Source organism: Vulpes lagopus, chromosome X (assembly GCF_018345385.1).
Source record: "Vulpes lagopus strain Blue_001 chromosome X, ASM1834538v1, whole genome shotgun sequence".
Lineage (NCBI taxonomy): Eukaryota > Metazoa > Chordata > Mammalia > Carnivora > Canidae > Vulpes > Vulpes lagopus.
This window is the reverse complement of record NC_054848.1, coordinates 55,355,058-55,366,522: the sequence shown is the minus strand read 5'-3', so window position 1 is coordinate 55,366,522 and position 11,465 is coordinate 55,355,058.

The following is an 11,465-nucleotide window of genomic DNA, read 5'->3' as shown; positions in this document are numbered from 1 at the left end:
TATTTCCACAATACTTTGTGCATGTATCTATCATTGCACTTAATGCAAGGCACTATAATTATCCATTTATGATTTATGTAACTCTCTCCCACCTAGATTGTGAGCTCTCTGAAGGGAAAAATGAGAACTGAAATTCTATCTATCTATCTATCATCTATCTATCATCTATCTTCTTAATGTCTACCTTAGTGTCTGGCATTTTGCATGCACACAAAATGTTTGATAATTGATTCATAAATTGATTGACTCAATTCATACATCACTTCTATGAAAATTTCTCTAAACCTCACTGTCCTCTCATTTTCTGGACCTCTCCTAAAGCAGTTAGTGGTTCCTTCTTCTATGCACTTGTAAAAATTCCTCTTTTTTTCTTTACTTGAGGTAAAATTTACATAACATACAATGAACCATTTCATTTATTTTTTTAGTTTATTTAAATTCAATTTGCCAACATATAGTGTAATACCCAATGCTCATCTCATCATGTGCCCTCCTTAAAAATGAACTGTTTCGGGAACACCTGGGTGGCTCAATGGTTGAGCATCTGTCTTTTGCTCAGGTCGTGATCCTGGGGTACTGAGATCAAGTGCCGCATCAGTCTCTCTCTCTCTCTGCCTATGTCTCTGCCTCTTTCTGTGTGTCTCTCATGAATACATAAATAAAATCGAAAAAAATGAACCATTTTAAAGAGTACATTTCAGTAGTATATAGTATATTCACAACGTTGTATAACCATCCCCTCTGTCTAGTTCTAAAACAGTTTCATCACCCCAATGGGAAACCATATACTCATTAAACAGTCACTTCCCATTCTGCTGCCTGCCCCTCCCGCCCCAGGTCCTGATAACAACTAATTTGTTCTCTGTCTCTGTGGACCTATTCTGGATATTTCATAAAAATGAAATCATACAATATGTCATCTTTTGTGTCTTTTTTCTTTTTTAAAAAAGATTTTATTTATTTATTCACGACAGACACAGAGAGAAAGAGAGAGGCAGAGACACAGGCAGAAGGAGAAGCAGGCTCCATGCAAGGAGTGCAACGTGGGACTCCATCCCAGGTCTCCAGGATCACACCCCAGGCTGAAGGCGGCACCAAACCGCTGAGCCACCCGGGCTGCCCTGATATACTATATCTTATTCCACTCATCCACTGATGGATATTTGGGTTGTTTCCATTTTTGGCTATTGTGAATAGTGCTGTTATGAACATGTGTGTATAAGTTGTGATTTGAATACCTGTTTTCAATTCTTTTGGGTATATAACTAGGAGTGGAATTGCTGGATCATATAGCAATTTTATTTTTTTAAAGCTTTTTGAGGAATCATCAAATTGTTTTCTTTTTATGCATCTTTAATTTTATTTATTTATTTTTTAATAATAAATTTATTTTTTATTGGTGTTCAACTTGCCAACATACAGAATAACACCCAGTGCTCATCCCGTCAAGTGCCCCCCTCAGTGCCCATCACCCATTCACCCCCACTCCCCGCCCTCCTCCCCTTCCACCACCCCTAGTTCGTTTCCTAGAGTTAGGAGTCTTTATGTTCTGTCTCCCTTTCTGACATTTCCTACCCATTTCTTCTCCCTTCCCTTCTATTCCCTTTCACTATTATTTATATTCCCCAAATGAATGAGAACATATAATGTTTGTCCTTCTCTGATTGTCTTCTACAGTGCCTGCACCATTTTACATTCCCACCAGCAACATGCAAGGGTTCCAATTTTCCCACATCCTTCCTAACACTTCTTATTTTTCTTAAAAAAAAATTATAGCCACTCTAGTGAGTGTAAATTTGTATCTCATTGTGGGCTTGATTTGCATTTTCCTAACGAGTAGCAATGTTAAACATCTTTCATGTATTTGTGGGCTATTTGTATATCTTCTCTGGAGAAATGTCTATTCAAATCCTTCATCCATTTATTTCAATTTTTAAAAAGATTTTATTTATTTATTTAAGAGAGAGCACGAGCAGGGAAAGGGTCGGAAGGAGAGGGAGGAGCAGACTCCACACTGAGTGGGGAGCTGGATGTGGGGCTTGATCCCAGGACCCCAAGATCATGACCTGAGCCAAAGTCAGACACTTAACCAACTAAGCCACCCAGGTGCCCCCTATTTTAATTTTTAAAGATTTATTTATTTATTTTAAAGAGAGAGAGAGAGAGAATGTGAGCAGGGGGAGGGGCAGAGGGAGAAGGAGAGAGAAGCATACTTCCCAATGAGTGCAGAGCCTGATGCAGGGCTTGATCTCACAACCTTGAGATCATGACCTGAACCCAAATCAAGAGTATGATCATGACCTGAGCTGAAATCGAGTCAGATGCTCCAACTATTGAGCCACCGAGGCACCCCATCCATTGATTTTACTAGACTTAATTCTTTTAATGAAGTTTTACATTTACAGAATAATTGAGCAGATATTACATAGAGTTTCACATACCCAACTTACTCTCTCCACCTCTACCCATTCCCACTCACACATGCTCAGTTTTCTTCTTTTTTCTTTTTTTAATTTTTATTTATTCATGAGAGACAGAGAGAGGCAGAGACATAGGCAGAGGGAGAAGCAGGTTCCCCGCAAGGAGCCCGATGCAGGATTTGATCTCGAACCCCAGGATCACGCCCTGAGCCAAAGGCAGATGCTCAACCACTGAGCCACCCAGGTGCCCCACATGCTCAATTTTCCCAATTAGGAACATCTTGCAATAGTATAGTACATTTGTTACACTTAATGAACCAAAACTGATATTGTTATAGTCTAATAATCTATAGTTTCCATTAGGGCTCACTGTTTATATTGCACTTTCTATGGGCCTTGACAAATATATAATGACATTTATCCACCATTACACTATCATACAGTATAGTTTCACTGCCCCAAAAATTCCCTGTGCTCTAGCTATTCAACCTCTCTTCCTTCTTCTCCTTGACTCTCTGGAAACCACTGACCTTATTATCTCCATAGATAAACTTTATTTTTTTGAAAAGTTTTATATTTGCAGAAAAACTGAGAAGATAGTACAGAGTCCTCATATATCCAACATTCAGCTTCCCCTATTATTAACATCTTCTATTACTATGGTACATTTGTTATAATTAATGAACCAATATTGATTCATCATTATTAGCCCAAATCCACACTTTCTTCAGACTCCTTTAGTTTTTACCTAATATCCTATTTTTTGGTTCCATAATCTCATCTAAGATACCATATTACACTTAGTCATCATGTCTTCTTGGTTGTAATGGTTTCTCAGACTTTTGTCGGTTTTGATGACCTTAATAATTGTAGGGAGCGCTGGTCAGGTGTTTTGTAGAATGCCCCTCAATTTGGATTTTTCTGGTGTTTTTTTCATGATTTTTTAAAAAATATTGTATTTATTTATTCATGAGAGACACAGAGAGAGAGGCAGAGACATGGGCAAAAGGGGAAGCAGGATCCCCGCAGGGAGCCCGATGCGGGACTCAATCCCCAGACCCAGGATCAAGCCCTGAACTGAAGGCAGACGTTCAAACGGTTAAGCTACCCAGGTGTCCCTTTTCTCATGATTAGACCTGGATTATGAGTTTTCAGAAGGAAGACCACAAATGTAAATTGCCATTGCCATTGTGTCATAGTTACAATATATACTATTAACATGAGTTTTCACTGCTGATGTTGACTGACTGAGGTAGTGTTTGTCAGATTTCTCCCCTATAAAGTTATTCTTTTCCCTCCTTTTCATACTGTACTTGTTGGAAGGAAGTCACTATACACACCCAATCATAGCAAACAGAAATTAACGCTCCACCTCTTTGAGGGCAGAGTAACTACATTGATTATTTGGAATTTTTCTGTATGGGACATGGGACATCTGTCTCTTCTCTTCTTCTTTTTTTTTTTTGTCTCTTCTATTTCTTTATTCAATCACTTATTTATACCAGTACGGACTCACCGGTCTTTATTTTATTCTTTGTCCCATACTCATTTTTATGCTCATTTTTCTTTCTTTTTTAAAAGATTTTTTTTTTAAAGAATTTTATTTTATTTTATTTATGATAGTCACAGAGAGAGAGAGAGGCAGAGACACAGGCAGAGGGAGAAGCAGGCTCCATGCACCGGGAGTCCGACGTGGGATTCGATCCCGGGTCTCCAGGATCGCGCCCTGGGCCAAAGGCAGGCGCCAAACCGCTGCGCCACCCAGGGATCCCTAAAAGATTTTATTTATTTATTCATAAGAAACACACACACACACAGAGAGAGAGAGAGAGAGAGAGAGAGAGGCAGAGACATAGGCAGAGGGAGAAGCAGGCTCCTTTTAGGGAGCCCGAATGGGACTCGATCCTGGGACTCTGGGACCATCCCTGAGCTGAAGGCAGACACTCAAAGCTGAGCCACTAGGCTCAATCATTTTTCATTTTTACCTTCCTTTTTACGCAATTAACAGCACTCTGGCATCAAACAACCAATAGGGCTGTTCACTTGACACCCCTAGCACATTGTTCCTGATGCTGGGAAACATTTCCAGGGACCTGCAGGATGTTTTCCTTGTCAGAAGCAATGATAGCTCTTTGTAAGTATTTACTGAAGTTGATTTTCCCCCTTGAGGTACAGATAAAAGCGATGCCTTTGGGGAGTGCTTCCCTATGCTTATCAATCCCAGACTGGATGGTGAAAATACTTTAAAAGATGCATTAGTCAGATTTCAACCAGAGAAACAGAACCAGTGGAAGACATATATTAAGAAGTTTATGGGACGTATGGGTGGCTCAGCGGTTGAGCGACTGCCTTCTGCTCAGGGCATGATCCCAGAGTCTGGGATCAAGTCCCACATGGGGCTCCCTGGAGGGAGCCTGCTTCTCCCTCTGCTTGTGTCTCTGCCTCTCTCTCTCTCTCTGTCTCTCATGAATAAAAAAAAATACAATCTTTTTTTAAATAAATTTATTTTTTATTGGTGTTCAATTTGCCAACATATAGAATAACACCCAGTGCTCATCCCATCAAGTGCCCCCCTCAGTGCCCGTCACCCAGTCACCCCCCTGCCCACCTCCCTTTCTACCACCCCTAGTTCGTTTCCCAGAGTTAGGAGTCTCTCATGTTCTGTTCAACCCTTTCTGATATTTCCCACTCATTTTTTCTCCTTTCCCCTTTATTCCCTTTCACTATTTTCTATATTCCCCAAATGAATGAGACCATACAATGGTTGTCCTTCTCCGATTGACTTATTTCACTCAGCATATACCCTCCAGTTCCATCCACGTCGAAGCAAATGGTGGGTATTTGTCGTTTCTAATGGCTGAGTAATATTCCATTGTATACATGGACCACATCTTCTTTATCCATTCATCTTTCGATGGACACCGAGGCTCCTTCCACAGTTGGGCTATTGTGGACATTGCTGCTATAAACATCGGGGTGCAGGTGTCCCGGCATTTCACTGCATCTGTATCTTTGGGGTAAATCCCCAGCAGTGCAATTGCTGGGTCGTAGGGCAGGTCTATTTTTAACTCTTTGAGGAACCTCCACACAGTTTTCCAGAGTGGCTGCACCAGTTCACATTCCCACCAACAGTGCAAGAGGGTTCCCCTTTCTCTACATCCTCTCCAACATTGGTTGTTTCCTGCCTTGTTAATTTTCCCTATTCTCACTGGTGTGAGGTGGTATCTCATTGTGGTTTTCATTTGTATTTCCCTGATGGCAAGTGATGTGGAGCATTTCCTCATGTGCTTGTTGGCCATGTCTATGTCTTCCTCTGTGAGATTTCTGTTCATGTCTTTTGCCCATTTCATGATTGGATTGTTTGTTTCTTTGCTGTTGAGTTTCATAAGTTCTTTATAGATCTTGGAAACTAGCCCTTTATCTGATACGTCATTTGCAAATATCTTCTCCCATTCTGTAGGTTGTCTTTTAGTTTTGTGGACTGCTTCTTTTGTTGTGCAAAAGCTTCTTATCTTGAAGTCCCAATAGTTCATTTTTGCTTTTGTTCCTCTTGCCTTCATGGATGAAGGATGAATCTTGCAAGAAGTTACTGTAGCCAAGTTCAAAAAGGGTGTTTCCTGTGTTCTCCTCTAGGATTTTGATGGACTCTTGTCTCACATTTAGATCTTTCATCCATTTTGAGTTTATCTTTCTGTATGGTGCAAGAGAGTGGTCTAGTTTCATTCTTCTGCATGTGGATGTCCAATTTTCCCAGCACCATTTATTGAAGAGACTGTCTTTTTTCCAATGGATAGTCTTTCCTGCTTTGTCGAATATTAGTTGACCATAAAGTTGAGGGTCCACTTCTGGGTTCTCTATTCTGTTCCATTGATCTATGTGTCTGTTTTTGTGCCAGTACCACACTGTCTTGATGACCACAGCTTTGCAGTACAACCTGAAATCTGGCATTGTGATGCCCCCAGCTATGGTTTTCTTTTTTAATATTCCCCTGGCTATTTGGGGTCTTTTCTGATTCCACACAAATCTTAAAATAATTCCAAAACCAGACAAAGACCCCACCAAAAAGGAGAATTATAGACCAATATCCCTGATGAACATGGACGCAAAAGTTCTCAATAAGATACTAGCCAATAGGATACAACAATACATTAAGAAGATTATTCACCATGACCAAGTGGGATTTATTCCCGGGATGCAAGGCTGGTTCAACACTCATAAAACAATCAATGTGATTCATCATATCAGCAAGAGAAAAAACAAGAACCATATGATCCTCTCAATAGATGCAGAGAAAGCATTTGACAAAATACAGCATCCATTCCTGATCAAAACTCTTCAGAGTGTAGGGATAGAGGGGACGTTCCTCAACATCTTAAAAGCCATCTACGAAAAGCCCACAGCAAATATAATTCTCAATGGGGAAACACTGGGAGCCTTTCCCCTAAGATCAGGAACAAGACAGGGATGTCCACTCTCACCACTGCTATTCAACATAGTACTAGAAGTCCTAGCCTCACCAATCAGGCAACAAAAAGAAACAAAAGGCATTCAAATTGGCAAAGAAGAAGTCAAACTCTCCCTCTTTGCAGATGGCATGATACTCTACGTAGAAAACCCAAAAGACTCCACCCCAAGATTGCTAGAACTCATACAGCAATTTGGCAGTGTGACAGGATACAAAATCAATGCCCAGAAGTCAGTGGCATTTCTATACTCTAACAATGAGACTGAGGAAAGTGAAATGAAGGAGTCAATCCCATTTACAATTGCACCCAAAAGCATAAGATACCTAGGAATAAACCTAACCAAAGAGGTCAAGGATCTATACCCTAAAAACTACAGAACACTTGTGAAAGAAATTGAGGAAGACACAAAGAGATGGAAAAATATTCCATGCTCATGGATTGGCAGAATTAATATTGTGAAAATGTCAATGCTACCCAGGGCAATTTTTTAAAAGATTTTATTTATTTACTCATTAGAGAGAGAGAGAGAGACAGAGAGAGACAGAGAGGCAGAGACACAGGCAGAGGGAGAAGCAGGCTCCATGCAGGGAGCCCAACGTGGGACTCGATCCCCCGTCTCCAGGGTCACTCCCTGGGCCAAAGGCAGATGCTTAACCCCTGAGCCACCCAGGCTGCCCTACCCAGGGCAATTTACACGTTTAATGCAATCCCTATTAAAATACCATGGGCCTTATTCAGAGAGTTGGAAAAATACTATCTTTGAAAAAAAGAAGGAAGAGGGAGAATAAAGAAGTATAGGAAAAAGAGAAAAAGGAGAAGGAAGATGCCAGGAGGTCAGCAGAGGGTTTCCATAACCAAGGTTATAATCTTAAGTAGAAGGATATGAAAAGAAAAGCAAATTGAACCAGCCACATTATACCACAGACATGAAGCATTCCCTATGAAGGAACTGTACATACCCACTAGACAAGACGTTTTATCACATACTCCACAGAATCTCAGAAGGTCCCACAGAAGAGGGAGGATTCTGTAAGTGGAAACAAAAAAGAAGTGGAAATAGTTGCCCTTGGCAGGAGTAGCAGGGACTCTGTGGAAGTGGATGGCTTGTTGCCACAGTCATTTTTATGTTCAAGAGATTACTGGATAAAGCCTCTTTGTAGTCAATCAAAAGGGATAGTGCCATAGTCTTTCATCTAGAAATTTCACTTTGAGATGTTTTCTATATTCATTTATTCTATATATTTTATATATTTATTCTATATATAGTGTATATATTTGTCCTCTATTCTATAAATAGATTTTTGAAGTGACACATGTACAAAAATAGTCACTAAAACATTGTTTGCAAGAACAAACAGTTGGAAGTAACCTAAAAGTTCACCAGTAGGAAATTGATGAAACAAACTAGGGTACAGTTAACATGTAATATTATGCAATCACAAAAACAACTAGGGACTCTCTATGGACTGACTTGGAAAAAACTCCAGGATGTACTATTAGGTGAAAAAATGCAAGGTGCAAAATAGTGGACACATAATACTTCAATTGTGAAGATTTAAAAAAAAGACATAGGGGATCCCTGGGTGGCTCAGCAGTTTAGCACCTGCCTTTGGCCTAGGGCATGATCCTGGAGTCCCGGGATCCAGTCCCACGTCCGGCTCCCGGCATGGAGCCTGCTTCTCCCTCCTACGGTGTCTCTGCCCCTCTCTCTCTCTCTCTATGTCTATCATAAATAAATAAATAAATCTTTAAAAAAACATAGATACATGTTGATAAATAGAATATCTGGAAGAATATACAAGAAATTGATAACTGTTGCTGCCTCTAGGGAGGGTAAGTGAATTGGGGGAAAGAAAAGGAAGGGAAACTTACTCTATCCACATATCTTTTTGTAGATTTTAATTTTGAAGTCTACATTATGTACACAAAAATTAAATACTGTATATAAAGCAATGCTAAAAGGGGATGGGGTGGTGTTTTCCCAAACTGTGAGTCTGGAGTATGTCACATAATCTCTATCAAACTTTCTGGCCTCTATCTGCTCCTGGTGTTTCACACAGGGTTGAATAGCACTTCTATAACTAATTTGCAAAGCACTCGTATTTTTTATGGTGCCTGGCCAAAAGCTGAAGCCCTTAGGAGCATAAGAGGGCATTTCCATTTCTTCATCCAACTGAAGGCAGGGGTTTTGGAAGAGCAGGGAGGATATGAACATAGGTGAATGCATAGCTATTTGATAGTGTTAGAAAAATCAATTTGGCCTTTTGGACCATGATTTAGGAGACTGAAATAACAGGGTTTTAGCTATAGAATGAGGACATTTCATAAGAGTTAGAGAGAGTATTTACTTGGAAACATACCAATCTTATTTTATGGATTTTAAGCAGAAAGGAAAGAGTTAGAAATATGTTCAAGTGAAACTATAATTGGTTGCAATGAAGCACATTAAGAATGGCATTAAAGAGGGGTGCCTGGGTAAAAAAAAAAAAAAATAAAAATAAAAAAAAATAAAATAAAAAAAAAAAAAAAAAAAAAAAGAGGGGTGCCTGGGTAACTCAGTTGGTTAAGTTGTCTGACTCTTGATTTGATTCAGGTCAGGATCTCAGGATTGTGAGATCGCATCTCACATTGGGCTCCATGCTGAGTGTGGAGCCTGCTTAAGATTATCTCCCTCTCTTTCTGCTCCGCCTCCCCTTCCCTCTCTAAAGAAAAAAAAAAAAAAAAGAATGGCATTAAAAAAATGACAGTAGAGTAGGTGTTGCCACTTTCACAAGATTGGGAAGGAGCTAATATCTCATATGAGAGTTCCAAATGCTCTGTTTACTGCACATACACCCCCAACCTGTTTTCCCCATCATTTGCTTTTCTCAGAGCCCTTTCCACTATGCCCTCTGGAGCCCCTGTTTCAAGAGAAACAAATTACACTTCACCCTGGTTTTCTTAACTGCATGTTCCCCTCCAACCCTTGCCTTCACTGAACTGAGGCTCTTTCCTGCAGTCTTCCCAGGAGAGTCCTTCTTCTCTCATAACCTGAATACAAAAGATATGAAGGGGAGGATGAGGAAGCTTTCTCCTTGCACCCCATTGTAAAGTCGACCAGTCATGAATAAACAATTTCTGTTTGTTCAAGGCTCATGGCATCTGGCTTTATAACTCTCTGTGCAACCTTAAGACTATCATTCCAGGAGCAAGGACAGGAAGACAGCAGCAGAATGGGAGGACCCTCAGCTCGCCTTGTCCAAGGAATACAAGTAGATAACTATCAAATCATCCTAAATATCCCAGAAATCAACCTGTAGACTGACAGAACGAACTTCACAACTAAATGTAGAGAAAAGGCCACATTAAAACAGGTAGGAAGTATGGAGACACAGCTTAGGAGAGAAACAGATCATGGCCATTGCAGTGGGAAGGGAACAGGGTCATAGAGAAGGGCAACAGACAGACTAGCAAATAGGGGAGTGCAGGGGGAAATTAATTCCCATAGCAATTGGCTTGAAAAGTGAGAGGGGCCAAATTTCGTGACTTCTGGTAACCAGCAGGGCTTAAAGACTGGAGTTTTATTTTTATTTTTGTTAGATTTTATTTATTTATTCATGAAAGACACACACACAGAGAGAGAGAGAGAGAGAGAGAGAGAGAGGCAGAGGGAGAAGCAGGCTCTCTGTGGGGTGTCTGATGTAGGACTCGATTCCAGGACCCCAGGATCAGGACCTGAGCCAGAGGCAGACGCTCAACCACTGAGCCACCCAGGCATCCCAAGACTGGAGTTTTAAAAGTCATGGGGCTTGAGTGGGATAGAGCCCATTGTCCTGCTTTTGGAGAGAAGGTAGGCAAATAAACTTCAACACACAGCATGAAAACAGTGATCTGAAGAGCACCTGGGGTACAGTGGGGAGATTAGTCACTCATTTGGGAGCAGAGTGTGTCCCAGAGAGACAGCATTCCCAGAGACCCCTCCCTGAACAAAGGAACCAGCAGGCACCATCTCCTCCCCCACCCTTCAGCATAAGTACAGGGCCACTTGTGGAAACCAGTGCAGTGCCCAAATTTGCTACCTCACTTGCTTACACCAAGCCCCCAACCCTGAACTCTGGTGGAACTACCCCTCCCAGTCACCCTAACATCAGTCCCAGCTGGGTGAGTACCCTCCCCCAGAAGACCAGCCTAAACCCAGTCCACACCATGTCACCTTACCCGGGAATTTTGTGGAGCTTTGGTTGTGGTGGAGGTGGGCGACAGGTTAATTTCACAAGCAGACCAGAGCACATGTAGTTAAAACTCACCACAATCAGAGTAGGAACCAAACATTGCCCACAACAAACAAAAAGAGCCTCTGCAGACAACTGGCTTGAAGGATAAAGGGGCCAGGACACAACAACAGAGCACAGGACACAACAACAGAGCACATGCAGCACACATTGGAAATACTCCCAAAAGAGCCAGGTCCTGGGAAACAAGGGTCAGTACATTGCAAGGCACTTTAGGACCCCTTCTTCCTAAAACCATTCATTACACTCAAGAACAGGAGATGTAGCTGACTTCCCTAACACAGAGAAACAGGCACAGAGACTTACAC